Source organism: Bubalus bubalis, chromosome 4, assembly GCF_019923935.1.
Source record: "Bubalus bubalis isolate 160015118507 breed Murrah chromosome 4, NDDB_SH_1, whole genome shotgun sequence".
Classification (NCBI taxonomy): Eukaryota; Metazoa; Chordata; class Mammalia; order Artiodactyla; family Bovidae; genus Bubalus; species Bubalus bubalis.
In genome coordinates this window covers 82,796,857-82,823,827 of record NC_059160.1, presented here as the reverse complement: position 1 = coordinate 82,823,827, position 26,971 = coordinate 82,796,857, and the positions used below count along the sequence as shown (strand labels likewise).

The 26,971-nt window shown below is 37.1% G+C and overlaps 1 long non-coding RNA gene across 2 annotated transcripts in view; it reads left to right on the top strand.

The window, feature by feature from the left end:
- The window catches only part of LOC123333288, a 74,612-nt gene that overhangs the window by 40,105 nt on the left and 7,536 nt on the right, over positions 1-26,971 (top strand). For both annotated transcript variants that reach the window (XR_006550559.2, XR_006550560.2), the window contains exon 3: positions 4,079-4,235. This is a non-coding gene — a long non-coding RNA (uncharacterized LOC123333288). The remainder of the gene's footprint in view (positions 1-4,078; positions 4,236-26,971) is intronic.

The following is a 26,971-nucleotide window of genomic DNA, read 5'->3' as shown; positions in this document are numbered from 1 at the left end:
AGGAGGGAGGAGGGTTCAGGATGGGGAACACATGTATACCTGTGGCAGATTCATTTTGATATTTGGCAAATCTAATACAGTTATGTAAAGTTTAAAAATAAAATAAAATTAAAAAAAAAAAAAGAAAAAAAAAAACAAATAATGAAGGCAAAAATAAAAAAAAAAAAAAAGAAATTCCACTGGAATCATAAAAAAAAAAAAACAAAAAACCAGCTTGAACATCAGGAAGTTCATTGTTCATGTATTGCTGAAGCCTGGCTTGGACAATTTTGAGCATTACTTTACTAGCGTGTGAGATGAGTGCAATTGTGCGGTAGTTTGAGCATTCTTTGGCATTGCCTTTCTTTGGGATTGGAATGAAAACCAACCTTTTCCAGTCCTGTGGCCACTGTTGAGTGTTCCAAATTTGCTGGCCTATTGAGTGCAGAATTTTCACAGCATCATCTTTCAGGATTTGAAATAGCTGAACTGGAATTCCATCACCTCCACTACCTTTGTTTGTAGTGATGCTTTCTAAGGCCCACTTGACTTCACATTCCAGGATGTCTGGCTCTAGGTGAATGATCACACCATCGTGATTATCTTGGTCGTGAAGATCTTTTTTGTACAGTTCTTCTGTGTATTCTTGCCACCTCTTCTTAATATCTTCTGCTTCTGTTAGGTCCATACCATTTCTGTCTTTTATCGAGCCCATCTTTGCATGAAAATTTTCCTTGGTATCTCTCATTTTCTTGGAGAGATCTCTAGTCTTTCCCATTCTGTTGTTTTCCTCTAATTCTTTGCATTGATTACTGAAGAAGGCTTTCTTATCTCTTCTTGCTATTCTTTGGAACTCTGCATTCAGATGCTTATATCTTTCCTTTTCTCCTTTGCTTTTCACTTCTCTTCTTTTCACAGCTATTTGTAAGGCCTCCCCAGACAGCCATTTTGCTTTTTTGCATTTCTTTTCCATGGGGATGGTCTTGATCCCTGTCTCCTGTACAATGTCACGAACCTCATTCCATAGCTCATCAGGCACACTATCTATCAGATCTAGGCCCTTAAATCTATTTCTCACTTCCACTGTATAATCATAAGGGATTTGATTTAGGTCATACCTGAATGGTCTAGTGGTTTTCCCTACTTTCTTCAATTTCAGTCTGAATTTGGCAATAAGGAGTTCATGATCTGAGCCACAGTCAGCTCCTGGTCTTGTTTTTGCTGACTGTATAGAGCTTCTCCATCTTTGGAAGCAAAGAATATAATCAATCTGATTTCGGTGTTGACCATCTGGTGATGTTCATGTGTAGAGTCTTCTCTTGTGTTGTTGGAAGAGGGTGTTTGTTATGACCAGTGCATTTTCTTGGCAAACCTCTATTAGTCTTTGCCCTGCTTCATTCTGTATTCCAAGGCGAAATTTGCCTGTTACTCCAGGTGTTTCTTGACTTCCTTCTTTTGCATTCCAGTCCCCTATAATGAAAATAACATCTTTTTTGGCTGTTAGTTCTAAAAGGTCTTGTAGGTCTTCATAGAACCGTTCAACTTCAGCTTCTTCAGCATGACTGGTTGGGGCATAGACTTGGATTACTGTGATATTGAATGGTTTGCCTTGGAAACAAACAGAGATCATTCTGTCATTTTTGAGATTGCATCCAAGTACTGCATTTCGGACTCAAACAAATGGGACCTAATTAAAATTAAAAGCTTCTGCACAACAAAGGAAACTGTAAGCAAGGTGAAAAGACAGCCTTCAGAATGGGAGAAAATTATAGCAAATGAAGAAACTGACGAAGAAGTAATTCCAAAACATATACAAGCAACTCCTGCAGCTCAACTCCAGAAAAATAAATGACCCAATCAAAAAATGGGACAAAGAACTAAATAGACATTTCTCCAAAGAAGACATACAGATGGCTAACAAACACATGAAAAGATGCTCAACATCACTCATTTTCAGAGAAATGCAAATCACAACCACAATGAGGTACCATTTCACACCAGTCAGAATGGCTGCAATCCAAAAGTCTACAAGCAATAAATGCTGGAGAGGGTGTGGAGAAAAGAGAGCCCTCTTACACTGTTGGTGGGAATGCAAACTAATATAGCCACTATGCAGAACAGTGTGGAGATTCCTTAAAAAACTGGAAATAGAACTGCCATATGACCCAGCAATCCCACTGCTGGGCATACACACTGAGGAAACCAGAATTGAAAGAGACATGTGTACCCCAATGTTCATCACAGCACTGTTTACAATAGCCAGGACATGGAAGCAACCTAGACGTCCATCAGCAGACGAATGGATAAGAAAGCTGTGGTATATATACACACAATGGAGTATTACTCAGCTATTAAAAATAATACATTTGAATCAGTTCTAACTAGGTGGATGAAACTGGAGCGTATTATACAGAGTGAAGTAAGCCAGAAAGAAAAACACTAATACAGTATACTAATGCATATATATGGAATTTAGAAAGATGGTAACGATAACCCTGTATGAGAGACAGCTAAAGAGACACAGATGTATAGAACAGTCATTTGGACTCTGTGGGAAAGGGAGAAGGTGGGATGATTTGGGAGAATGGCATTGAAACATGTATAATATCATATGTGAAACGAATCGCCAGTCCAGGTTCTATGCATGATACAGGATACTCAGGGCTGGTGCACTGGGATTACCCAGAGGGATGGAATGGGGAAGGAGGTGGGAGGGGGGTTCAGGATGCGGAACACGTGTGCACCCGTGGTGGATTCATGTTGATGTATGGCAATACCAATACAATACTGTAAAGTAATTAACACCCAATTAAAATAAATAAATTTATATTAAAAATAAATAAATAAAATGTATATTTCTTTCTATTGTTAGTTCTAATCCTGTCATCTTACAATTTAAATTGTGGGAGTTGGCCTAGTAAATCTTGACAGCCTTGAGACATTCTTTTGATTTATTGTAATAACCAATTAAAAAAGCATATAACTCCTTTGCTTAGACTAGCATGGGAGCACTCTCCATCCCCCTTCTGATGTCTATGTCAGACACTTTCTCTGTTCCTTTTCATACTTTAATAAAACTCTGCTACACAAAAGCTCTTGAGTGATCAAGCCTGGTCCCTGGTCCTGAAGCTAAATCTTCTTCAGAGATCAAGAATCTGATCAAGAATCGCTGTGAGAATGTTTATTTATTACCACTTTAATAGATTATTATTTTAGAGAAAAATTGAGCAGGTAGTGCAGAGTTTCCACATAGCTCTGTCCATACTCATATAGCATCATCCACTAACAACATTCACCCTAGTCGTACCTTTGTAACAGTGGATGTATTGACACATTATTATCAACCAAAATCTATAGTTCATTCTTGGTGTTGTACATCCTTTGAGTTTAACAAAGGGGTAATGATATATATCAACATGAATCTGAGCAAACTCCAGGAGATAGTGAAGGACAGGGAAGCCTGGCATACTGCAGTCCATGGGGTTGCAAAGAGTCGGATATGACAGAGTATGAACAGCAAATAATGATACATGTATCCACTGCTATAAAATCATACAGAATAGGTTTATTGCCCTAAAAGTCCTCTGTGCTCTGTCTATTCATCTTTCCCCCCATCCTTAATGCTTGACAATCACTGACTTTTTTTATCATTTTCATTGCCTTTTGCAGATGTCACATAGTTGGAATCATATAGGATGTAGATTTTTCATCCTGTCTTTGTTCACTTACAAGCATATATTAATGTTTCCCCATTTCTTTTATTTTTTCTTAGCTTTAATGAGGTATGACTGATAAAAATTGTACATATTTAGGTTCTACAACGTGATGATTTAATACACATATACACTGGGAAACAATTACCACAATTGAGTTAATTAACTCTACTCATTTATTTTTAATTAACTTTTAATTATCTCTTTAATTAAGTTAACTCTACGTCATATACTATCTTTGTTATATGTGTAGGGAGGAATTAAGATCTACCGTCTTAGCAAATTTCAAGCTTTCAATACAGTATTATTATTTTTTAACTTGATTTTTAAAAAGTCTTTATCAAATTTGTTACAACATTGCTTCTGTTTCATGTTTTGGCTCCTAGACCCCAAGGTATATGGGATCAAGATTCCAAACCAAGAATCAAACCTGCACCTCCTTCCCGACTTGCAGGATCTTAGTTCTCTGACCAGGGATCAAACCTGTGCCTTTGTCAGTGAAAGTACAGACTCATAACCACCAGGAATTCGCTCTTCTATTCTGTAAGTTATCCTTTCATTTTGTTGATTATTTCTCTGGCTGTCCAAGAGGTTTTTAGTTTGATATAGTCCCATTTGTGGTTTCTTTTATTTTTTTGCTTTTGTAACCTGTGTTTTGGTGTCATATTTAAAAACATCACTTTCTTGAAAAGTTTCAGAAGCTTTCCCCCTTGTTTCTATTAGAGTTTTATAGTTTCAGGTGTGGTGTTTAAGTCATTAGTCCCTTTTGAGTTAATTTTTTATTTTTATTTTTTATTTTTTTTTAACTTTCTTTTTTTTTTTTTAATTTTATTTTATTTTTAAACTTTACATAACTGTATTAGTTTTGCCAAATATCAAAATGAATCCACCACAGGTATACATGTGTTCCCCATCCTGAACCCTCCTCCCTCCTCCCTCCCCATTCCATCCCTCTGGGTCATCCCAGTGCACCAGCCCCAAGCATCCAGTATCGTGCATTGAACCTGGACTGGCAACTCATTTCATACATGATATTTTACATGTTTCAATGCCATTCTCCCAAATCTTCCCACCCTCTCCCTCTCCCACAGATTCCATAAGACTGTTCTATACATCAGTGTCTCTTTTGCTGTCTCGTACACAGGGTTATTGTTACCATCTTTCTAAATTCCATATATATGCGTTAGTATACTGTATTGGTGTTTTTCTTTCTGGCTTACTTCACTCTGTATAATAGGCTCCAAATGTGGTGTAAGATAAGGGTCCATTTGCCTTCTTTTGTATATGAATATCTAATTTTCCCAACACTACTTACTGAAGAGACTAAACTTTCCCCCATTGTATACTCTTGTCAAATTCATCAAAGATTAGTCGACCATTTGCATGGATTTATTTCTGAGCTCCTAATTGTGTTCCATTGGTTTATGTGCCTGTTTTTATGCCAATACCATACTGCTTTGCTTACTACAGATTTAAAGTGTCATTTAAATCCAAATGGGTGATGGGAATGAGACATCTTGCTTGCTTCCAAGTTTTGCAATTATAAAGAAAGCATACTATAAGCATCTATGTGCAGGAATATTTGTAGATATAAATTTTCACCTTGTTTTTGTAAATACCAAGGAACAATATTACTGCATTATACGGTAAGAGTATATATAGTTTCCAGAGACTGCCAACCTGTCTTTTGGAGTGGCTATGTCATATTTTATTTCCACCAGCGATTAATGAAGTTTCCTATTAATTAATTAATGAAAGTGGAACCACACCTTCACCAGCATTGGGTGTTGTCAGAATTTTGGACTTCTCCCATTTTAACAGATTTGTAGTTATATCTCATCATTTTTAATATTTTTTTAATTTTATTGAAGTGTAGTTGATTTACAATGTTGTTAGTTTCATGTGTACAGCCAAGTGATTCAGTTATATATACCTAAATCTTCATTCTTTTTCAGATTCTTTTCTCATATAGGTTATCACAGAATATTCAATAGATTTCCCTATCCTATACAGTAAGTCCTCATTGGTTATCTATTTTATATATAGTAGTGTGTTTATGTTCATCCTAAATTCCTTATTTATCCCTATCCCTACTCCCATGTTTCTCTTTTGGTATCCATAAGTTTGTTTTCAATATCTGTAAGTCTGTTTCTGTTTTGTAAACCAGATCATTTGTATCACTTTTTAAAATTAGATCATATGATCAAGTGGGATTTATCTTAGGTTTGCAGTGATTTTTCAATATCCACAAATCAGTTAGTGTGATATACCACATTAACGAACTATAGAAGAAAAAGTATGATCCTATCAATAAATGCAGAAAAACCCTGTGACAAAATTCAACACCGATTTATGATAAAACTCTCCAGAAAGTGGGAATGGAGGGAACTTGCTTCAGCATTAATAGTTGTCATGTACGGCAAAACTACAACTAACAGTATTTTCAGTGATGAAAATCTCAGAGTCCCTCTAAGGTCAGAAGCTGGAAGCATTCCCCCTAAGATCAGGAATGAGACAAGGGTGTCCATTTTCAGCACTTTTATTCAACATAGCTTCGGAAGTCCTAGCCATGGATATCAGAGAAAAGAAAGAAATAAATGGAATCCAAATTGGAAAACAAGTAAAAATGCCACTGTTTGCAGATTATATGAGTCTAGTATATAGAAAACCCTAAAGATGCTACCAGAATATCACTAGAGTTCATGAACACATTCCATAAAATTGCAGGATACAACATTAATATACAGAAATCTCTTCCATTCCTATACACTAACAACAAAAGATCAGAAGGATAACTTAAAGAAACAATTCCATTTACCATTGTATCAAGAATAATAAAATACCTAAGGAGACAAAAGACTGTACTCTGAAAACTATAAGATTCTAAAGAAAGAAATCAAAGATGATACAAACATATGGAAAGATATAACATGTTTTGGAATTGGAAGAATAAACATTATGAAAATGACTATACTACCCAAGGCAATCTACAGAGTCAATGCATTCTTTATCAAATAACTATTGACATTTATCACAGAATTAGGATTTTTTTTAATTTATATGGAAACACAAAAGACTCCTGAAAAGCCAAAGCATTTCTGAGAAAGAAAAATGACACTGGAGGAATTAAACTCCCTGACTTCAGACTATACTACAAAGCTACAGTCATCAAAACAGTATGGTGTTGGCACTAAAATAGAAATATAGATCAATGGAACAGGATAGACAACCCAGAAATAAACTCATGTAGCTGTGATCAATTAATCTACAACAAAGATGTTAAGAATACTCAGATAAAAAACAGTCTCTTCGACAAGGGATGGATTTCATCATTTTAATTTACAACTTCCTTATTATTTATGATGTTGAGCATAGTCAATGAAGCAGAAGTAGATGTTTCTGTGGAGTTTTATTGCTTTTTCTATGATCCATTGGATGTTGGCAATTTGATCTCTGGTTCCTCTGCCTGTTCTAAATCCAGCTTGTACACCTGGAAGTTCCCAGATCATGTATTGTTGAAGGCTGGCTTAAAAGATTTTGAGCATGACCTTGCTAGCATGTGAAAGAAGCACAATGTATGGTAGTTTGAACATTCTTTGGCATTGCCCTTCTTTGGGATTGGAAGGAAGACTGATCTTTTCCAATCCTGTGACCACTGCTGTTTTTTGCAGATTTGCTGGCATACTGAGTGCAGCACTTTAATGGCATCATCTTTTAGGATTTGAAATAGTTCAGCTACAATTCCATCACCTCCACTAGCTTTGCTCATAGTAATGCTTCTTAAGGCCCACTTGATGTCATAGTCCAGGATGTCTGGCTGTAGGTGGGTGATCATAACATGGTGGTTATCTGGCTCTACATGGGTGATCACAACAGGTCATTAAGGCCTTTTTTGCATAGCTCTTCTGGGTATTCTTGCCACCTCCTCTTAATCTCTTCTGATTCTATTAGGTCCTTGCTGTTTCTGACCTTTATTGTGCATATCTTTGCATGAAATGTTCCTTTGGTATCTCTAATTTTCTTGAGGAGATCTCTTGCCTTTCCCATTCTATTGTTTTCCTTTATTTTTTTGCATTATTTACTTAAGGTTTTCTTATCTCTCCTTACTGTTCTTTGGAATTCTTCATTCCATTGGGTGTATCTTTCCCATTTTCCTTTGCCTTTCACTTCTCTTCTTTGCCCAGCTATTTGTAAGGCCTTCTCAGACAACCATTTCTCTTGTTGTATTTCTTTTTCTAGGGGATGGTTTTGGTCACCACCTTCTGTACAATGTTACAAACCTTTCTGTCCATAGTTCTCCAGACACTCTATCAGATCTAATCCCTTGAGTCTATTTGTCACATACTATTTAATCATAAAGGATTTGATTTAGGTCATACCTGAATGGCCTAGTGACTTTCCCTACTTTCTTCAATTGAAGTCTGAACTTTGCAATAAGGAGCTTATGATCTGAGCCACAGTCAGCTCCAGGTCTTATTTTTGCTGACTGTATATAGTTTCTCCAACTTCAGCTGCAAAGAATATAATCAATCTGATTTTGGTATTGGCCATCTAATGATATTCATATGTAGAGTTGTCTCTTGTGCTGTTAGAAGAGGGTGTTTTCTATGACCAGTGTGTTCTCTTGGCAAAACTCTGTTAGATTTTTGCCTTGCTTCATTTTGTACTCCAAGGCCAAACTTTCCTGATACTGCAGGTATCTCTCGCTTCTTACTTTCACATTCCAATTCCTTATAATGAAAATGATGTTGTTTTTGGCGTTAGTTCTAGAAGGTCTTATACGTCATCATAGAACCATTTGACTTCAGCTTCTTCAGCATTAATAATTGGGGCATAGACTTGGATTGATGTTGAATGGTTTGCCTTGGAAACTAATAGAAATCATTCTGTCGTTTTTGAGATTTCACCCAAGTACCGCATTTCAGAGCCTTTTGTTGACTATGAGGGCTACTTTATTTCTTCTAAGGATTCTTGCCCATAGTATTAGATACATAATGGTCATCTGAATTAACTTCACCCATTCCCATCCATTTTAGTTCACTGATTCCTAAAATGTCAATGTTCACGCTTGCCATCTCCTGTTTGACCATTTCCAGTTTACCTTGATTCATGGACGTAACATTTCAGGTTCCTATGTAATATTGTTCTTTACAGCACTGGACTTAACTTTCACCCCCAGACACATCCACAACTGAGCATAGTTTCCACTTTGGCTCACCCTCTTCATTCTTTTTGGAGTTATTTCTCCATTTTTCCCCAGTATCATATTGGACACCTACCAACCTCAGAGGCTCATCTTCCAGTGTCATATCTTTTTGCCTTTTCATGCTGTTGATGGAGTTCCCAAGGCAAGAATACTGAAGTGGTTTGTCAACCCACTGTCCAGAGGACCACAATGAAATTTAGCTTATCAATTATTTCTTTCAAGAATTGTGCCTTTGGTAATTTGTCTTCTCAAAGCCTGTTTAAGTCTTATTTCCTTTTGACTGGAGTCTAAAAATAGTAATGTTTTTCTCACTTTCAGAGATTCCATATTTCAGGACTTTCTCTACTTCTTTCACTGACTGCTTGTATAATGATTCTTTCTTGTCTGACCACATCTTTTTCCACTCATAACTTGTTAAAGTTAAGCAGTAACAATCAACAATTGGTACTAACATTCTGTTTTCCAGTCTTTGCTCCTACAACTACAGAGAGGAGCCTTGGATGCCTTCCAAGTTATTACAAGAAATACTTCCAAATATTTTACTACTGTGTGATTTTGTCAACATCTTACTATACTCTGATATTGATTTCCTATTGCCTGCTACCCAAATACTAAACCAGTTCCACATATTCCAAGTTTTTCAATTATAACACTACACTTCAAGTTTCTAACATATATTAGAATAACATTGGCTACTGCAATAAATAAATCCCCAAATTTAAGTGGCTTAATACCATGTAAATTTATTTCTGAGTTACATAAATGTCAAACATAAATGTCCCTAGCTGGTGTTTAGTTACATGCTGATTATGAATTCCATGTTATTTCAGTGTATGGTTCCATTTTCTCCCAGGAAAACAGGAAAGCCAGAAGAGGTTTTGTTTCTTTGTTTTTAGTTTCCTTGGCCTAGAAATGACTTATTATTTCTCTTCATAGTCTATTATCATGAATTGGTCTTTTGCCCTCTCTGGGATTTAAGGGGGCTTGGTCTGAGAAATGTGATTATTAAATGGAAAATCTCTCTGGATTATGGTAGAGAGATTTTGTAGGACATATATTAATAAGTTATTTGTATAAAAGTGTCATAGAGTGAAAGATTTCAGCCAGGAGAAATTTGAGAAGAGAAATAAGTGAAAAAGTCAAAGATGAATTTCTAGAGCATATCAACATTTAAGAGACTGGCTAGGGAAGAGACCATTGGGAAGAAGACAGAAAAAATCATTAGCCAGAAAGCAAAATCAAGCAGACTAAGCAAAGAGAACTGTTCCAGGGAAAAATAAATCAAGATCTGATTGAAGAAGATGTGAAAGGTAATAGAGGGACTTAAAAGAATTTGTTGTATTTGGTATTAATAGCACATGCACTCACACTCAAAATCAGTATGGATGGTGACTGCAGCCATGAAATTAAAAGATGCTTGCTCCTTGTAAGAATAGCTATGACTAACCTAGATAGTGTATTAAAAAACAGAGACATCACTCTGCCAACAAAGGTCCGTATAGTCAAGGCTATGGTTTTTCCAGTAGTCATGTATGGGTGTGAGAGTTGGACCAATAAAGAAGACTGAAAGCCAAAGAATTAATGCATTTGAACTGTGGTGCTGGAGAAGACTCTGGAGAGTCCCTTGGACTGCAAGGAGATCCAACCAGTCAATCCTAAGGGAAATGAACCCTGAATATTCATTGGAAGGACTGGTGCTGAAGCTGAAGCTCCAATTCTTTGGCCACCTGATGCAAAGAGCCAACTCATTGGAAAAGACCATGAAGCTGGGAAAGATTGAAGGAAGGAGGAGAAGGGGATGACAGAGGATGAGATGGCTGGATGGCATCACCAACTCAACGGACATGAGTTTGAGCAAACTCATGGAGATGGTGAAGGAGAGGGAAGCCTGGCATGCTGCTGTTCATGGGGTCGCAAAGAGTCAGACTCAGCTTAGCGACTGAACAACAAAGTGAAGTGGTAGATGTAGAAGTCAGTTTGAACATGATTGTGAAGTGGATGAATTTTGAACAAGGATTTGGGAAAAGGAACTAAAACTCTTTCTTTTAAGAACTTTGCATTTGAGGAGGATAAGAAATCTAGAAAAATTCCTCCAGAGAGACAGAGGGAAAAGGAAAGAGTTTATTTTTGGATTTGTTGTAAAAAGTTTTGTAATGAAAAGACTAAGTTTTGTTGCAAAATATTATTGTATTTTGAGATGGGAGAGACTTAACCATGGTCATGTGCTTAAAAGAGCATTTATTTCCTGCTAATATTAAAAAAAAAAATCCCTTATCTGAACACCCTATCAATATTTAACTCTATCACAGTAATATGTACAGGTGTTGACATATTTCCCCTACCAGACTGTAACATTCCTGTGACAGAGTCCAATTCTAATTTATATTTGCATTTGCAGATGTGTTTTAGGAATATTCAGTGTCTACTTTCTGTATATACAATAGGTGTTGAGAAATATTCTCTGCATAAATGTTGTAAGAAATCTTCCAATTCCAGAATTATTTATTTATTGAAGTGCGGAGAAGGCAATAGCACCCCACTCCAGTACTCTTGCCTGGAAAATCCATGGACGGAGGAACCTGGTAGGCTGCAGTCCATGGGGTCACTAAGAGTCGGACACAACTGAGCGACTTCACTTTCACTTTTCTCTTTCATGCATTGGAGAAGGAAATGGCAACCCATTCCAGTATTCTTGCCTGGAGAATCCCAGGAACGGCGGAGCCTGGTGGGCTGCCATCTATGGGGTCACACAGAGTCGGACACGACTGAAGCAACTTAGCATTAGCATTAGCATTGCTTCATGGAAAGATAGATGATGGTTCTATGACTACCCACCTTCTTTGTGCTCCATAATTTTCTTCTCTTCTTTTCATATTCTTATTTAGTTTTCTCCCATGTACTATTAAACAACAGACACAGCCATCACAATTACAAAAAAAATCCAACATGAACTACTTCATAAAGAAACATTATTTGTGATTAATATAAAGAGATTAAAGAATCATAATGCCCTTTGGAGCCATCCAACCTTATTTTCTGTGGTATTTGCATAATATATCAATCATATCTGTAATACTTTATTCTCTTTGGTGGGTGAACTCCCTATTCCCTTTCATTAAATCGTTAAGGGCTTCCTCAGTGATTTGCCATTTGCTTTTGCCTCGATGGTTTTTAGATATTTGTTTAGAGCTTTTCATTTAGTTTCCTGAATTGATAACTTCATAGGAATATTGACTATGAACAGGAATTCATTTGAAAAATCATTTACTAATACATCTAAGTTCTCAATTCAGTGTACTGTCTAAATCTAATCTTGCTTACTCACACAATATTTATAAATCAAAATATAATACAGTTTTTTCTTCTAGACTTAATCAGAGACCTGAGATTTCACTTGCCTTGTGGTATATGTATATATCACATCTTCTTTATTCATTCATCACCAGAGGAAACAAATTGTTTCCATATCTTGGCTGTTGTAAATAATACTGCAATGAATATGAATGTGGTGGTGGGGAGATATGTGTGTTTTTTCAAATTAGTGTTTTAATTTTCTTTGAATAATATCCAGAAGTGGAATTGCTGGATCATGTAGTCCTATTTTTAAATTTTTGAGGAATTTCAATACTGTTTCCATAGTGTCTGCACCAATTTACATTCCCACCAACAGCAATGATTGTTCCCTTTTACCACATCCTCACCAACACTTATTTGCTTTTTCTTTGAAAATAGCCATTATGGCAGATGAGAGGTGTTACTAGTGCGATTTTGATTTGCACTTCTCAGATAATTAATGGTGTAGAGCATCTTCTCATGTACCTATTGACCATTTGTATGTCTCCTTTGGAAAAATTCAGATCTTATGCTCATTTGTTAATCAGATTGTTCACTTTTCCACTATTGAGTTGTCTGAGTTATTTTTATATTTTGAATACTGACCCTTTGTCAAATATATGATATGCTATTATCTTTTACAATTTAGTAGGTTACCTTTTTGTTTTGTTAGTGAATGGTTGCCAATTCTGTGCAGAAGCCTTTTAGTTTAAAGTAATCCTTCTTATTTATTTTTTTCTTTTGCTTCTGGTATCAGATTCAAAAAGTTTTGCAAAGACCTATGCCATGGAGCTTACCACCTATGTTTTCTTCCCTGATTGTATGGCTTGGGGTCTTACATTCAAGTCTTTAATTCATTTTGAGTTAATTTTTTGTGTATGGTTAAGATAATGTTCAGTTTCATCCTTTTGCATGTGGTTGTCATATTTTTTCCATACCATTTATTGAAGAAACTATCTCTTCTCCCATTGTATATCCTTTGCTCCTTTGTTATAAATTAACCAACCACATGCTTGTTGGTTTATTTCTGCATTCTAACTATTTCATTGATCTCTGAATCTGTTTTTATGCCAGTACATATTATTTCAAATGCTATAGCTTTGTAATATAATCTGAAATCAAAAAATGTGATGCCTCTGACTTTGTTCTTTTCTTCAAAATTGCTTTGACTACTCAGAGTCTATTGTTGTTCCTTGCAAATTTTAGGATTGTTTGTTCTGTTCCTGTGAAAAATATCATTAACATTTTGATAGGGATTGCATTGAATCTGTAGATTTCTTTGGGTAGTACAAATATTTTAAAAATATAAATTCTTCCAATCCATAAGCAAGGAACATAGCTCTACTTCTATGTATCCTCTTTAATTTTTTTTCATTAATGTCTTATAGTTTTTATTAAACAGGTCTTTTGTCATCTTGGTTAGATTTATTCCTTGGTATTTTATTCTTTTTGATGCCATTATATATGGGGTTATTTTCTTAATTGCTCTTTCTGGTTATTTTCTTTCTGCTTTTTCATTACTAGTTTAAGGAAATGAAACAGGTTTTTGTGAATTGATTTTGCATCCTGGAAATTTGCTCAATTCACTTATTAGCTTTAATAGTTTTTTAATGAAGTCTTCAGGGTTTTCTATATATTATATCTTGTCATCTATGAATAGTGACAATTTTACTTCTTCCTTTCCAATTTGGATACCTTTCATTTCTTTTTTTGCCTAATTGTTCTGGCTAAGATTTCAATATTATGCTGAATAAAAGTGATGAAAGTAGACATCCTTGTCTTCTTCCTGATCTTAGAGGAAATATTTTCAGCTTTTCACTACTGAGTTTGATATTAGCTTCAGGCTTGTTACATTTAGCCCTTATTATGTTGAGATGTTTTCCTACTTTACCTGCTTTGTTGAGGGTTTTTAACATAAATGAATGTTGAATTGTGTCACATTGACTGATTTGCAGATGTTTAACCATCCTTTCCAGAGAAGGCAATGGCACCCCACTCCAGTACTCTTGCCTGGAAAATCCCATGGACAGAGGAGCCTGGTAGGCTGCAGTCCAAGGTGTCGCTAAGAGTTGGACAGGACTGAACGACTTCACTTTCACTTTTCACTTTCATGCATTGGAGAAGGCAATGGCAACCCACTCCAGTGTTCTTGCCTGGAGAATCCCAGGGATGGTGGAGCCTGGTGGGCTGCTGTCTATGGGGTCACACAGAGTCGGACACGACTGAAGCAACTTAGCAGCAGCAGCAGCAACCATCCTTTCATTCCTGGAATAAATCCACTAGATCATGATGGATGATTCTTTTAATATATTGTTGAATTCAGCTTACTAATATTTTGTTGAGGATTTTCTCACCAAGGTCATCAAGAATATTGGCCTGTAATTTTCTTCTATGGCATACTTGTCTGGTTTTGGTATCAGGGTCATACTGACCTCATAAGGTGTGTTTGGAAGAGCTCCCCCTGATTATCTAACTTTTCACATGGGTCTGTCTCTCTCTCTGAAAAACAGTGACTGTATATTTTGCTTCTTTGAATATTTACACATAATAGATTCTCACTTATAAAATGTATTGATGATAAATAATTTCAAATAGAGATGAAATATTCTAGTAATAAGTATTCAAGATAAGAAAGAAATAAAGGGATTATTGTGTCATATCTTCATGGGGGGATTATATGGGATGCTTGTTAACAACAGCAGATTTTCAGAAGAGGGAAAATAGGCAAAGATATTGAGCTGTTGATGTGAGGTAGAGTGAAGGCCTTTTCACAAATTCAAGGGTAAAGTGTGCATCAAGAGGATAGACTGGCAACTGTGGTAAGTGCTGGTGAGCAGTCAAATGATAATTATGTTTGACAAGACAGAAATCTTTGCAGAATTTGATGAGAGCTATTTCAGCAGAGTGCTGGGTCCAGGAACCTGTATCTTTAACAAGAGCCTCAGATGAGTCGTGTGCAGGATGACTCCAGACAACACTGAGCAACATTATCTTATATTATTTTTACAAACTAGACACAAAATCAAATGACTTGATTATTTGCCTAAACAGATTATTTATTTAGGTTATTCTAGATTATTCTGCCTAAGTAAGTGGTCTCATTGTAACTGGAAATAACCTGAGATCTAGGTGTTTTCTGTTTAAGTGAAAGGAACTTCAATTAAAGCATTAGTAATAAACATTCTAAGTTCCAAAATGTGTCTTTCTATACTCATTTCATGAATGCCAGATGTAAGAGAGTTTTTATTCTTGTTGAACAAAAGAATTATAATAAAGTAAAAACTTCTCATAATGTTTTCCATATAAGACAAGGAATAAAATATTTTAAGTACAAGAGTAGAAAGAAATGTCAGGTATATGCACAAGAATGGATTTCCAAAGGATAAGCATTATAAGAAGAAAATTTTATGCATATCTCACTGTGTTGAAAAAATTATATATATATGTACATATATATATATATGTTCAACTAGAAATTATGCTTAAAAGGTGTTTTACAAAGATTTAATGCAAAAGTAAGGATATTAAAATAATCTTAAAAAATGTTGTAATATTTATTTGACACTTTCCACAGGAAATAGAGTTTTAGTAATAATTAAATACAAATAGCATCAACTAAAAGAGGCTTATAAGTGGTTTTATGTAATACCAGATTTAAAATTGGAAGGTTCCTGCTCTCAGCTCTACTTTTGAGAATAATAGTAAAATAAAAATATAACAAGAGACTATTACTTAGGAAAGATAATTGTGTTTCTGTGTGCATTCACACGGATTACAGAGAGACTTACTGTGTAGGAATATAATTTTTATTATGTAAGATAATGGGTTCAAGAAAGTCAGCTGGTAATTAATAACCCTCAGGGGGTTTAATTGTTATTTTCCATTTTTATGAACTTGTTTCGGATGCCCAATAAATAGCTGATGAATCATGCAGAAACTAATGGGGAAAAAAACTATATGAATCAGTGCCTTTTGTACAGAGTTGGGTTTTTATTGTGACACTGATGTTTCCTGGTGTCCAGGAAACAGTACCCAAAGCAATTCTAACATAATTTACTAATGAAAATGAATATATTCAGCAGACTAAAGTGTGATTTTGAAACTCTCAAAGGGAAAGTAGATGATTATTTTAGAACAGGTCATCAAGAAAAACATCCTAGTATTTAAAACTATTCAGTGATAAATGCTTCAATTAAGTGATTTTCATTTTTAAAGACACAAGGCATGGAATTATTTAACAATGTATACAGTAACTGGATTTCTGAATTCATTTAAAGAATTGTACATCACAATTTCCAAAGAAAGATTTATATAGTTTCCACAGAATACACATGCATTCATCTTCTTCCCTTCTCCTTTTAATTTTCCAGATCTCATGGTCCGGTTGTAATGTGTTCTAGCCATTTGCTGTATGTACCCTTTCACAAAAAACGTAGTCGATTTAAAAGAGTGAAAAATTGCACTGTCTGGTTTTCAAATTTAACATGAAATCAAGGCCATCAGGCCTGGAAAGCCTAGGTTATGGAGGCAGAATCATTATAATTGGTGAGACGAGCCCATCACTTATGGGAACTCAGGATCTGAACTTTCAAAGGTTTACAAGCAAACTTCCCTACCTACGGAGGTCTAGCTTCACTGTGAAGTGATCTTTAGACCTTTGAGTCTTCAAAGTGAAGGTTTTTTGTTGTTGTTATTGTTTTCTTGTTGTTTTTACTTCTTAACCATTTTGAATTTGACCCTTCAGAGAGTCAAAAGGCACAAACTCAGTGTCCCATGGTGAATATCTTTCCACAGAGCTAACTCGGTGCCATGGCCAAAGTCAGTAGTATTGGGCAGAATTCATTCAGAGCTCTCAAGGTCTGTCAGAGTTCTCTCAAAAGTATATTTTCATTTATAAGATCAAAATGAAATATTGTGTGGGAGAATAGCTCAGAGAAGTGATAAAGTCATTGCCTTTTGAGGGAGGAACTCATGAGGAAGAAGTAGCTATAACCTGGAAGTTCAGGTATTTCCATTCTGTGTGTGGTCATTAATTTGGAGGTAACTACTTAAGTCTTACAACTGCCGGACCCCAACTCCATACATAGACTTTCTAAAAACTTATATATTTTAAAATATACTACATTTTAAAGCAGTTTTAAGTTCATAGCAAAACTGAGTAGAAAGTCTACCCATATATCCCCTCTTCCCACACGTCTGTAGCCTCCTGACATCTACATCCCCCACCACAGTGGCACATTTGCTACAAGGGATAATGTACATTGACACATCATTATCACCCAAAGTCCAATTTCTTTCTTTTTTTCCTCTCTTCCTGCTTTTTAAGAAATCTTTTCTGTTCCCTTGAGGACTAAATTTATTTCAATGTTTCAGAAGTTTCCAGTTATTTAAAGGATAGGTTTTGACAGTAGGATGAAATATTATACATCCCTTAGCCTTGATATCATCACCCACATTTCTTCAAACTGACAAATGCAGAGAATTATGGGTACATTAGTTCAATATATAGAAATGCCTGTTAATCTGCTGCTTCCCAACCAATGTGACTGGCCAAGAAACAGAGTACAATCAATATATATCTATGATCTTTATATCCTTTGGTGAAAAAAATATATTAATGCATTTCAAGTGTCAGAATTGCATGCTAAAGGGCCCACTTCTTCCCTCTGCCAATTAACTAAACTGCAAGCCCCGTACTACTGACATGGGCCATGGCACCGAGTTAGCTCTGTGGAAAGATATTCACCATGGGACACTGAGTTTGTGCCTTTTGACTCTCTGAGGGGTCAAATTCAAAATGGTAAAGAAATAAAAAACACTATTTCTCCATAAGCAAAAAAACACCAACAAGAAAGATTGCCAAATGCTAATAGTGTGCTTTACAACTGAATTATCTTTATAATAGTTTAAATTTCGGAGAAGGCAATGGCAACCCACTCCAGTACTCTTGCCTGGAAAATCCCATGGACAGAGGAGCCTGGCAGGCTGCAGACCATGGGGTCGCTAAGAGTCAGGCACAACTGAGCGACTTCACTTTCACTTTTCACTTTCATACATTGGAGAAGGAAATGGCAACCCATTCCAGTGTTCTTGCCTGGAGAATCCTGGGGATGGAGAAGCCTGGTGGGCTGCCGTCTATGGGGTCGCACAAAGTCGGGCACTACTGAAGCAACTTAGCAGCAGCAGCAGCAGCAGTTTAAATTTCTGCTTCTCTCTTTTTTCCTCTGCCTTCTCTCCTTCTCTGACAGTGCCTTCTTAGTGAGACCAGCCCTAACCTTTCAAGTGCTGTATAGAGGGCTTCCCTGGTAGCTCAGCTGGTAAAGAATCTGCCTTTTTTTTTTTTTTAATTTTATTTTATTTTTAAACTTTACATAACTGTATTAGTTTTTCCAAATATCAAAATGAATCCGCCACAGGTATACATGTGTTCCCCATCCTGAACCCTCCTCCCTCCTCCCTCCCCATTCCAGATTTTCCCAACCCAGGAATCCAGCCAAGGTCTCCTACATTAAAGGCAGATTCTTTTCATGGCTAACAAACACATGAAAAGAATCTGCCTTTAATGTAGGAGACCTTGGCTGGATTCCTGGGTTGGGAAAATCTGGATAAGGAAACGGCTACCCACTCCAGTATTCTGGCCTGGAGAATTCCATGGACTGTATAGTCCATGGAGTTGCAAAGAGTCAGACATGACTGGGCCAATTTCACTTTCAGAGAAGATTAAAAAAATAAGGAAAAATGAAATGTAGCACATTCATTGTTCTATAGTATAAGTCTAATAAGTGAAAGTGGCTTCAGTAGCAAATTTGTCTGTTGGATTTTTGTTGTCATTATTTGTTTTTCATCACTCAACCAGCAGTCACCAATGGGTGCAGAATTCCACATTCAATATGCTGAGGTTCCATCAGAAGTGACCCAAGTGAATTCCACTGCTGGAACCTCATTCTACACTTCTTCCTTAGTCATTAAATCATATCCACTCACTCAGTCATTAATTCCATCTCCAGATGGAAGCTCATCTCCAGACTGTGCTTAATCACTCAGTCCTGTCTGACTCTTTGCCACCCCATAGTGTGTAGCCCTCCAGGCTCTTCTGTTCATGGGATTCCCCAGGCAAGAATACTGGAGGGGGTTGCCATTCCCTCCTCCAGGGGATCTTCCCAACCCAGGAATTGAACCCAGGTCTCCCACATTGCAGGTGGGTTCTTTATCGACTGAGCCACCAGGGAAGCCAGATGGAAGCACCCACTGTGTGCCAAACACTGAACCATGATCACTAAGCAAACATTGGTAAATACAACAGACATGATCCCTGCCTTTGAAGAGATTTTATTCTTTTGGGGTAAAATGTAATCAAAGTATTAAAAAATAAACAAAATAGCTACCAGAGCAAATAGGTTAATCTTTATAAATTGGTCAAGAAAAGACTTTTTCAAGAGGATAGTGTTAATCCTACATACCTTCAGAAGAGCTGAAAGGCCTTTCAAGAAAGTACACCCACAGAAGAGAGAACTACACACTTTCAAACAGAAGAAAAACACTTTAGGAGCATGGGGATCATGGTTTCTCATAAATAACTTGCTTCTGAATTTATTTGAATATTCACTAATAGCAGAAATTGTTATGAAAATGACATGGTTTAGCAAACTTGCTTCCCTAAAAGTATACATTATAAATGGTAAAAAGGAAGAAAGCTTTAGACACTGGTTACTTAAAATATTGAAAAACTCCCTTTACTTTTCTTGTCTTCAAATCCTTCTAAAAATAATAAAGACAATAAAAATATCTACCACATCAAGCCCTAGGGTTATCATTACAATGAAACTATGGGATGCTAGTCCAAAATATCTAATAATAGATTCAAAAAACACTTTGTGAAAAATATCTACCCTGCTAATATTAACCTGATGATAATAGAATTTAAAACATAAAAGTCCCAAAGACTAAAGGTCTCAGAGCATTTTAGTTTATGGTAACATATTACTCAATAAAAATTGAGATGCAAGTTAGGTTCCAATTGTACATCAATACAATCTTACACTCTCTGCCTACAAAGAGGACACAGAAGAAAGGAAGTGTATTGCTATCCATTAGTTGGTCACCAAAATGTGTGGATGTAACTGGTGATGGAAGCAACATCCAATGCTGTAAAGAGCAATATTGCATAGGAACCTGGAATGTTAAGTCCATGAATCAAGGCAAATTGGAAGTGATCAAACAGGAGATGGCAAGAGTGAACGTCGACATTCTAGGAATCAACGAACTAAATGGACTGGAATGGGTGAATTTAACTCAGATGACCATTATATATACTACTGTGGGCAGGAATCCCTTAGAAGAAATGGAGTAGCCATCATGGTCAACAAAAGAGTCTGAAATGGAGTACTCGGATGCAATCTCCAAACCTACAGAATGATCTCTGTTTGTTTCCAAGGCAAACCATTCAATATCACTGTAATCCAAGCCTATGCCCTAACCAGTAACACTGAAGAAGCTGAAGTTGAACAGTTCTATGAAGACCTTCAAGACCTTTTAGAACTAACATCCAAAAAAGATGTCCTTTACATCACAGAGGACTGGAATGCAAAAGTAGGAAGTCAAGAAACACCTGGAGTAACAGGAAAATTTGGCCTTGGAGTACAGAATGAAGCAGGGGAAAGGCTAATAGAGTTTTGCCAAGAGAACGCACTGACCATAGCAAACACCCTCTTCTAACAACACGAGAAGACTCTACACATGGACATCACCAGATGGTCAACACCGAAATTAGATTGATTATGTTCTTTGCAGCCAAAGATGGAGAAGCTCTATACAGTCAGCAAAAACAAGACCAGAGAGCTGACTGTGGCTCAGATCATGAACTTCTTATTGCCAAATTCAGACTTAAATTGAAGAAAGTAATGAAAACCACTAGACCATTCAGGTATGACCTAAATCAAATCCCTTATGATTATACAGTGGAAGTGAGAAATATATTTAAGGGACTAGATCTGTTAGAGAGAGGGCCTGATAAACTATGGACGGAGGTTTGTGACATTGTACAGGAGACAGGGATCAAGACCATCCCCATGGAAAAGAAATACAAAAAAGCAAAATGGTTCTCTGAGGAGGCCTTACAAATAGCTGTGAAAAGAAGACAAGCGAAAAGCAAAGGAGAAAAGGAAAGATATAAGCATCTGAAAGCAGAGTTCCAAAGAATAGCAAAGAGAGATAAGAAAGCCTTCCTCAGTGATCAATGCAAAGAAATAGAGGAAAACAACAGAATGGGAAAGACTAGAGATCTCTTCAAGAAAATTAGAGAGACGGTGGGATGATTTGGGAGAACGGCATTGAAACATGTATAATATCATATATGAAATGAGTCACCAGTCCAGGTTCGATTGACGATACTGGATGCTTGGGGCTGGTGCACTGGGATGACCCAGAAGGATGGTATGGGGAGGGAGGAGGGAGGAGGGTTCAGGATGGGGAACACATGCATACATGTGGTGAATTCATTTTGATATATGGCAAAACGAATACAATATTGTTAAGTTAAAAAAATAAAATTAAATTAAAAAAAAAAGAAAATTATATATACCAAGGGAACATTTCATGCAAAGATGGGCTCGATAAAGGACAGAAATGCTATGGACCTAACAGAAGCAGAAGATATTAAGAAGAGGTGGCAAGAATACACAGAAGAACTGTACAAAAAAGATCTTCACAACTCAGATAGTCACAATGGTGTGATCACTCACCTAGAGCCAGACATCCTGGAATGTGAAGTCAAGTGGGCCTTAGAAAGCATCACTACAAACAAAGCTAGTGGAGGTGATGGAATTCCAGTTCAGCTATTTCAAATCCTGAAAGATGATGCTGTGAAAGTGCTGCACTCAATATGCCAGCAAATGTGGAAAACTCAGTAGTGGCCACAGAACTGGAAAGGTCAGTTTTCATTCCAATCCCAAAGAAAGGCAATGCCAAAGAATGCTCAAACTACTGCACAATTGCACTCATCTCACACGCTAGTAAAGTAATGCTCAAAATTCTCCAAGCCAGGATTCAGCAATACGTGAATCGTGAACTTCCAGATGTTCAAGCTGGATTTAGAGAAGACAGCGGAACCAGTGATCAAATTGCCAACATCCACAAGATCATGGAAAAAGCAAGAGAGTTCCAGAAAAACATCTATTTCTGCTTTATTGTCTATGCCAAAGCCTTTAACTATGTGGATCACAATAAACTGTGGAAAATTCTGAAAGACCACCTGACCTGCCTCTTGAGAAACCTATATGCAGGTCAGAAAGAACAGTTAGAACTGGACTTGGAACAATAGACTGGTTCCAAATAGGAAAAGGAGTCTGTCAAGGCTGTATATTGTCACCCTGCTTATTTAACTTCTATGCAGAGTACATCATGAGAAACGCTGGGCTGGAAGAAGCACAAGCTGGAATCAAGATTGCCAGGAGAAATATCAATAACCTCAGATATGCATATGACAACACCCTTATGGCAGAAAGTGAGGAGGAACTAAAAAGCCTCTTGATGAAAGTGAAAGTGGAGAGTGAAAAAGTTGGCTGAAAGCTCAACATTCAGAAAACGAAGATCATGGCATCTGGTTCCATCACTTCATGGGAAATAGATGGGGAAACAGTAGAAACAGTGTCAGACTTTATTTTTGGGGGTCCAAAATCACTGCAGATGGTGATTGCAGCCTTGAAATTAAAAGACACTTACTCCTTGGAAGGAAAATTATGACCAACATAGATAGCATATTGAAAAGCAGAGACATTACTTCGCCAACAAAGGTCCATCTAGTCAAGGCTATGGTTTTTCCAGTAGTCATGTATGGATGTGAGAGTTGGACTGTGAAGAAAGCTGAGTTCCATAGAATTGATGCTTTTGAACTGTGGTGTTGGAGAAGACTCTTGAGAGTCCCTTGGACTGCAAGGAGATCCAACCAGTCCATTCTAAAGGAGATCAGTCCTGGTGTTCATTGGAAGGACTGATGCTGAAGCTGAAATTCCAATACTTTGGCCACCTCATGCAAAAAGTTGACTCATTGGAAAAGACCCTGATGCTGGGAGGGATTAGGGGCAGGAGGAGAAGGGGATGACAGAGGATGGGATGGCTGAATGGCATCACTGACTCAATGGACATGAGTTTGAGTAAGCTCCGGGCGTTGGTGATGGACAGGGAGGCCTGGCATGCTGCAATTCATGGGGTCGCAAAGAATTGGACATGACTGAGCGACTGAACTGAATTGAACTGAAAACTTCTCTCTACGAATGTATTTTGAAAAATTTTGGAAATTAGCAAAATCAAGATACGCTTGTAGGAAACGATATTAATATGTACCTATATGAACAGTACACGTGGTTTTAATGCTGCTAATACTATTTGTTTTCACTGAAACTAAGAAACAGCAAAACAGAGAGAGAACAAACACTTTTCCAAGAGAGGTCCCTGTGTATTGCTGGTCATTGTCAGCTGCCCTAAGCAATATTCTGGTTTGCCTTTTTTTTCTTTTTTTATCTTTTTTTTTCCTTTACCATGATCGTATGTCACTGGTCAAGAGGTTAATTTCTAGCACAAGGTTTAATCAAGAGTTAATAATGAGGTTTTTCTTTCCTGTGATAAGGAATATTTTAAATGTAATGAATATTGGCAAAATGCTGCTGAGCCTTAATTGATAAATACCCAAGAGTACATGATAGCACTGCAGGCCATCTGCCCAGAACTTTGAATGACTACAAATTTCAGGTCTGCAGGATACTCAAATTGATTCTGGGTTCTTTCTTAAAGTACCCCTCATTTCCATTATCAGAAACCTCTATTTCATCTTTGTAAATCTGACACTATGACAAGAATTCAAATGCTCTGATGACCTGTTTTTGAAAACCAGTGAAATAGTAAATGTCTCCTAGAACTGATCAGTATAATTTGTCATCTATTTTTTATGGAACAAATCATAAACAAGTTGGGTAAGTAAGTTCGAAATGTTCAAGACTGGTTTCAGTCATGAAAATAATAACAAAAGTACAACATAAACAAAGCAGGGTTTGAAAACACAGCCAGATTCCAACTCTACATCGGAACTTCAAAAGTCTTGGACAAGTAATTCTTCAGCCAATCGTCTTGTTGTGAAATAGGAACAATAAGCTTACCTTGCAGATTTGTCAGGAGATCTGTGGCTTAGCTGGTAAAGAATCTGTCTGCAATGTGGGAGACCTGGGTTCAGTTCCTGGGTTGGGAAGGTCTGCTGGAGAAGGGAAAGGCTACCCACTCCAGTATTCTGGCCTAGAGAATTCCATGGACTTCATAGTCCATGGGTTCGCAAGGAATCAGAAACGACTGAGAGACTTTCACTATACTGCTAAAAGAGGACCATAAAGAAGACTGAGCACCAAAGAACTGATGCTTTCAAATTATGGTATTGGAGAAGACTCTTGAGAGCCCCTTGGACTGTAAGGAGATCAGACCAATCAATCTTAAAGGAAATCAACCCTAAATATTCTTTGGAAGGACTGACACTGCCACTGGAGCTCCAATACTTAGGCTACCTGATGCAAAGAGCCAACACATTGGAAAAGACCCTGATGCTGGGAAAGATAGAAGGCAGAAGGAGAAGGGGAGGACAGAAGCAGAAGCAGGAGGACAGAGGACAAGGTGATTGGATGGCATCACTGACTTAACAGACATGAGTTTGAGCAAGCTCTGGGAGATAGTGAAGGACAGGGAAGCCTGGTGTGCTGCAGTCCATGGGGTCACAAAGAGTTGGACTTAACTGAGCGACTGAAGAACTGCTGAAAGCATGTGTGTCCTATGGCCTGGCATGTGATGGAATGTGCAGTTAATTAATATCATTATCTCCCCATGTTAGCAGAGGTTGAGAGAATCCTGTGGATGGAGGAGCCTGGTAGGCTGCTGTCCATAGGGTTGCACAGGGTCAGACACGACTGAAGCAACTTAGCATGCATGCATGGCAACCCATTCCAGTGTTCTTGCCTGGAGAATCCCAGGGACAGAGGAGCCTGGTGGGCTGCTGTCTGTGGGGTCGCACAGAGTCGGACACGACTGAAGCGACTTAGCGGCAGCAGCCCAACCACACCTTCTGTACAATCTACTCTGGCCTCTGAGTCCAGCATTAGCTGATTCACTCACCGTGCCTCAGTGCTGATTCTGAGTAGTCACAAGAATGCTAAGGAATGGGGTGTTTAGTACTGATGTCTACATTAAAAACTGTGAAAGTAAAAAAGGGCCATGTCTTTCTGACCACAGCAAAGTAGTAATTTGAAGATTAAATAGGCCAAATACTAACAGCACATTTTACGCTTGATTTACTGAAGTAACAGCCCATATCTACCCTTCTTTTGGGCCATGACTCAAATTCATCTCTAATACCTAAGAACCACAATGCTTCAGTTTGCTCAGGGGACCCAAGCCCTGGGCACAGGGGACTTCACAAATCAGCACTGAGGTTCCAAGTTAAAGTGCTTCAGGAAATCATTTCCTGATTCAAAAATGTCTACCACTAGGATCCTCTGCAATGTTACACACATGAAGTCTCTGTGTTCAAAATATAATAATACTAAGCATCTGTAGAAGAGTAAATTGATACTAACATCAAAATGTAAACATGTTCCAGAATTTTATAAGATTTGCTTTTTGCATTTTCTTTTTCATATTCTATAAAAAATATAGGATAAGCAAAATGGTTGTCTCCATCTAACTACAGATACAGTTTTAGCTCTTTTAACTGCATTAATCCTTCAAGATCCTCTCTCATAGTTTAAAATATCATCCAAATTTTACTCCAGACATTTACCCTTTCCATATGTTCCAAGCAGGAAATGTAACTGAAAACAGAAATTCAAGAAGACATTTTATATTCAACAATATAAAACATTTTTTAAGAAGAACAAAAGAGACACTCTAATGAAAATACTTGTTGGATTTGGTTTTATTCCAATGTTATCCAAGTATCATTGCTTTGGTAATCATTGTTTTAAGAGTTCATTTTTCTGAGATTTTTTGAATACTCTTCTATGAAGATGTTTTTATAACAGAGGTTGTTATTTTAAGTCTTATTTCAAATATCTTCTAACTAAAAAGTGTAGCTGAAGCCACTTCTCAAATGAAACTTTCCCCTGTCCTTTTCTGAAGCTGTGGGCTTTACTCAGTACAATAGTACAATTGTTTGGGCTGCAGCACATCCCTTTAGATGAGACACTGATTAAGTCATCAGAAGTTAAGATGCATCACATCATTTAAAAGATTAAAACTAATGTAATAGATTAAGGAAATCCATCAATGATGATTAAATATTTTTTGACAGTTACATTTTAATCTAGGGACTGTAAGTGGTGGTTAGTTTCTGAAAAATCCAGACAGTAATTTCTCTAAGTAAGAGTATAAAAGTATTACCATTTGAGATCTCTTTAAAGCATACATGGGTGAGTGAGGGATGTATAGTGAATGTGGTCTGAAATTTTGAATTATATAATGGGATGGAACAAGACAGGAAGGATTTTAAACACCTTCTTAGAAAACCATGCAGCAATAAAGCAAAATGTACACTTATTGAAATCTCTAGGCTTCCCTGATGGCTCAGCTAGTAAAGAATCCACCTGCAAGGTGGGAGACCTAGGTTCAATCCCTGGGTTGGGAAGACTTCCTGGAGAAGGGAAAGGCTACCCACTCCAGTATTCTGGCCTGGAGATTTCCATGGACTATAGTCCACAGGGTCATGAAGTTG